Below are 5,399 nucleotides of genomic sequence, written 5' to 3' on the forward strand. Positions count from 1 at the left end.
GCTGGCCACTGAGCAGCTCCACTGGAGCGTTTGGGGGTTAAGGGCCTTGCTCAAGGGCACCTCAGTAGTGGTAATGAGGGAGGGACAAGCGCTGCTCTTTCACTTTCCCCACCCAGATTTTATCCTGTCGGTCTGGGGATTGAATCCGCGACCTCCCGATCACAAGCTCGCTTCTTGTTGTACTTATTTCGTAAGCCCCAAAATTGAAATGTTGATGTGACTCGGATAATTTTGTTTTATATTGTTTCATTGAATCACTTCTTAAGTTTGCCTTCATAAGTTGGTATGGTTTATTGAACCAAAAGGACAAAAAACTACTTCAGGGGATGGTGAAAGTGTGTGGAAAAATTGCAGGCACTTCTCTGACGGATCTCTTATTTAAAGTGAGAGTTTTTAAGAAGGCGGGGTCAATCTTGGGAGACCACAACCGCCCTCTGTCACAAGCACTTCAGTTGCAGTTGCGATAATCCTTACTGTATTTGGTGGTTTTGTTTTGTAATGATTGTATGTATTGGCTGTTGGCTGTATCACAAATTGCCCCTCAGGGATAACAAAGACTACCTTGAGCTTGGCCTAACTAGCCAACATGCATCAGCCAACATTATAACTAAATGCTTTTGGGATATTGCTTCATGGATATTTGCAGTTCAGTGGTCAGTCTTTATGTAAACAAACTGGCTCTAGCGGAGTTAACGTGAAGTTATGTGTATGTTATTTATTTTTTATTTTTTAGTTATGTATCTTGTGTATTCAACTACTTAGAGACGCTGTCCCCCTGCTGTCTGACTGCATTTTAGTGATCATTTGTGCCCATTAGACTGGGCCTGCCTGGCTGCAGCTCCTCTTCAGAGAAATATATAACTAGCTCTGCCTTTACCAGCTGCAACAGTGATTTATGCACATTAATGCATCCCAAACAATATATTATTCTTAAATGGGTCATTCTGCATAATGGGTACTTGGACCTTTAGTACTTACAATATATGTTGATGCTAATACTTTAGTACTTTTTGTACAAAGTCAAATTTTAATGCAGGAATTCTGTGACTCTTGCCCTGCCTGCCTTGCCCAGTCTATGGCCTTTGCTGCCACCAGAGAATTCCTACATTGGAACTCTTAACTAAGATAGGTGTAGAGTTTCATACCGATAAGATGCATAATGAAGCATGATTTACTTGATTGCAATATTTAAATATTTTTGGAGAAGGGTACTAGCATCAGACCATATCGGAAATTCAATTTAATTCTTTAATCTGGCTCAGTCTATCCCATTGCAGCAGTAGTCTTTGCTTTTTCTTTGACAAGATTCATTGCCAGCCTCTAAAATGTGTAGTTCATGATTTGTGGCCGATAAACCAAGATATGGATCATTACTTCACAAAAGCGCTTTATGTTTTTGTGTTTCACTTAATGTTCTAAATGGGAAACTTTAGGGCTTGTGTGCAGATAATAGTGCTGAAGAGCCAAACATCTGAGGACCTTAATTTGGGGTCAATTTTAAAGGCTTACTATGCCAATTTTAAAGCTCTGTGTCATTTTTGTGTGGGCAGTGTGCTTAGATGAACAGTGTTTGACTTCTCTCCGTGGCGCCATTGCATGGAGCATGAAGCAGCTAAGGTCTGCTGAGATCCGCTGGATGACGCTTGCTCTGCTCCGCTGGGAGCTTTGTGTCACCACGGAGGGAAGCCAAACACATTCATCTAAACACACTGCCCGCGCAAAGATGCAGGCTGTTCTCATGAACCATTCGTATATATAGCTAGGAAGTAATGCACTCAGTGTTTCCACTGCCATGGTTTTGGGGGGCTCCCAAAACGCTCCCCCGCCCCCTCTGAAAGAATGAGAAAATAATATTATGCTATACATTTATAATATTATAGTATTGTATTGCTCTGCCTCTTCCTGTTGTTTTATTCTTTATTTATATTTTTTTGCTGCTTTTAAATGTCCCAAAGCAAAAGCTCTCCGTCTCGGCTGTGACTCACACAATCCGACGCCATGTGTTCACAGTTGGTGTATCCAGTTAAAACATACATTCCGCAGCACACACGATCCACTAACAGTACGCATACTTTACGCGTTCAATGTAGCCAAAGTCAAGCAACCTCCTGCATACTGAAACATGCTGGATTTTTGAGTTTGCTGTTGATGCCCACTATTGTCCCACGATGCAATGCACAAAGGAAATAGAGGTGCTGGATGTATCTGTGCATTTTTGCATAAGGCAAATTATCAGTTGCTGATGCCTAAGGGAGATTTTCCAATGGATTTAAAAATACTGATTCAGTACAGTACAACATCAACAGTTTCAGGTTTTGCAGGTTCACATATAAACGTCCACACTCACACATGCACACCTTTTCTGTTGTCAGGAGTTGCTAAGTAAAATATATCTAACAGTTTGCTATTCTCCTATCAAGCTGTCTGAGTAATATGAGGCCTTTGTTTACCGTTTGGCTAAGGAATATACATTCAGCCTACTTGTAAACCTGCTGTGTTCCATTTCTTATTAAGAACAGCAATTTTATGGTAAAATCTTCCAAATCCTGGTGCCAAGTCAGCTCTCGAGGGAAACGCACAAATATGGGGTAAGCTCATGTCTTTGATGTCATTACATACCAAGTCAACTCAGTCAAACTTAATTATTTCTCTGATCAGGTTGGGTGTCAAAATGATGTTAGACCTCTTTTACTGTAGTATCTCAAAAGCACAGACTGAGACACCCACTCACCAGGCTCTGCTCACATCCCTTACATCATTAAGCCCTTTAAGCAATGTAGCAAAGTGTAAATTGATTAAGACTGCATCTCCAGCCTAATGCTAATGCCCCTGAAGACTGGCAGGGCAGAGGAGATGCATTTCAATAGGTGGGAAGGAAGCCCCTGCCCCATCTCTCTCGCTGCTCTTTTACTTTTACTTTTACCGTGTGGCATTTTAAGCACTGAGCCCTTGACTGACCAACTCTTTTTGCAGATTCAAATGTATTCTTAAAATGTTTCCCACGTGAGGCATGAGAAAGAAAGTAGGAAGCGAAGGTGGAGAGGGTGATACACTAGCAGTCAAAACTGGTATATATCCGATCTCTTGACCCATTATGAACCTCGCAGACCTCTCAGGTCGACTGGTTCTGGATTACTGTTCCCAGAGTCAAAATTAAACATGCCGACGCTGCCTTTACAGTAGCTTATATGCTGCTCAAATGTGGAAAGATTTGCCAGAAAAGCTTAGACTTGAGACCATGCCGATTACTTTCGAATCTAAGCTAAAGACCCACCTTTTTACCATTTGTGGCGGCACGAGAGCTGACAAAATCAAACACCGACAACGCCACCCTGGGAATTTCGCCCAGAGAATTAGCTAGAACCAGTACTTACTAATGAATGATTTTTTACTTCCGATTGCAAAATTGATATATTTAAGGTCACACAGGTCAGCATACAAAAGGCGCCATAGACGAGGTTCAACCTTCAAAACAATGTTTTTTTTTATTCCAAAAAAAAAAAAAAATCAATAAATTTAAGAACAATCAATTTAAAACACATTCACACCAAAACAAGGGGGAGAAATAATTAAGGCTGAGGCTTACAGCAGCGGAAGACCAAGTAAAGGATCCCGAAGGAAAGTCACCTGTGAACACGCACACAACAAAATAGTGAACACAGCAAAAGATGGGGAACGCCGCCCACACGGGAAAAGGGACACCAACACCTTCAGCAACTAAAAAATGGGGGGACACACACACACACACACACACACACACACACACACACACACACACACACACACACACACACACACACACACACACACACACACACACCCCCACACACACACACACACACACACACACACACACACACACACACACACACACACAAAAAAAAAAAAAAAAAAAAAAAAAAAACACACACACACACACACACACACACACCCCACACACACACACACACACACACACACACACACACACACACACACACACACACACACACACACACACACACACACACACACACACACACACACACACACACACACACACACACACACACACACACACACACACACAAAAAAAAAAGGGGTTCACTCCCCAACCTAGAGTCAAAACAATATTGAAAATAAACAAATAAAAAGAGCAAAATAAAAGAAACTTAACACAAGATATCAATTCCAAACAACAAAAGACACTTGTCAAATCAAAACAATACCAATAATAATTATCATAATTAGAACAAAACAACTGAAACAAAACAAAAGAAACTCAAAAAAACTACTAATAAAGAAATAAACTCAATAGTAAAAAAGAAAACTAACACACGTAACTTTTAACTAAGTTGAAAACAAAAATAACAAAAAGAGAAATAAACAACTTAATTCACTCCATTAATGTAGGGAGGGCTAACCCATTAAAAACTCAGGCCCACGTAGCAGTGGCCAAACAACAGTTGCTCAGTGGCCCCACAGCAAGCCTCTTCAGCTGCGGCAGCGAATGTTTGGATCGTGTGCCTCAAAACAGTCCACAGTTCAAATAGTAGTCTGTAGTAAAATCGTGTGTAGGTGAAAACAAACAGCAGCCGGTGATTGAAATGCTCCGGCTAACTAGACTCTCCAGCAGCTTCAGTCCGATCACTAGTATTTACAAAAAGAACAAAAATTAACACAGAATTAACCTAAACTATAATTCCTACCGCATTTAGCCCACATACCGTTCAGGCAGCGTTTGAGTCGATCCAGAGGAGAAAACGCTCGAAACATGCAACGTGCACAGACAGCTATCAGTGCTACTCTCTTTGCATTACTGCGTTACCTCGGCAAGGAGGGGGGATGGACCTGCCAGCCGACGATCTACAAACATTTAATACATAGTAAAATAACGGCCACGAATGATTGACGAATGAGTGCAGAGGCAGCCCAACCGCCACCTTACCTGACGCCAGAACAGACAAATCACAGCAGTGAGCACAACCCGGAAGTGCAACGTACTTCCGTCACCAACAAGCAAGAAATGCAGTGGGCGGGCAACTGGCCTCTTTTATACGTGGCTCCGATGTTATGATTGGCCAGAAGTGCGCAGGTAGTTATGACGTAGCTCATACTGCTACACATTGCTAATTAGATTTTTATGTTTTTATTCTTGGTGCATTTGGTTGTTTCTTTTTTATTGACTCTGTGTAATCTGTAAAGCACATTGGGTTGCCTTTAGTTATGACATGTGCTATATAAATAAATGTGCTCCTGTGACACCGACACTGACATAGGACAGAAACTTTTTGAGACAAGTCACTTCTTTGGCCCCTTTTCCCCTTCCAGCGCAGCTCACAGCTTACAAAAGTATACATCCTTCTGGAAATACCAGACATATATGTGACAAAGTCTTAAAATACTCACACTCAACTATC

General features: G+C 41.4%; 1 long non-coding RNA gene across 1 annotated transcript; it reads right to left on the minus strand.

Annotated features, from left to right (window-relative positions):
- Positions 1–4,067: 4,067 nt before the first annotated feature.
- On the minus strand, positions 4,068–4,988 carry LOC120564386. The gene is made up of 3 exons (XR_005640092.1): positions 4,928–4,988; positions 4,707–4,845; positions 4,068–4,629 (listed from the first exon to the last, which is right to left on the minus strand). It is a non-coding gene; the product is annotated as an uncharacterized LOC120564386 (long non-coding RNA).
- Positions 4,989–5,399: the final 411 nt, after the last annotated feature.

The sequence above is a fragment of the Perca fluviatilis genome, chromosome 8, assembly GCF_010015445.1.
Source record: "Perca fluviatilis chromosome 8, GENO_Pfluv_1.0, whole genome shotgun sequence".
In the NCBI taxonomy this organism is placed as follows: domain Eukaryota; kingdom Metazoa; phylum Chordata; class Actinopteri; order Perciformes; family Percidae; genus Perca; species Perca fluviatilis.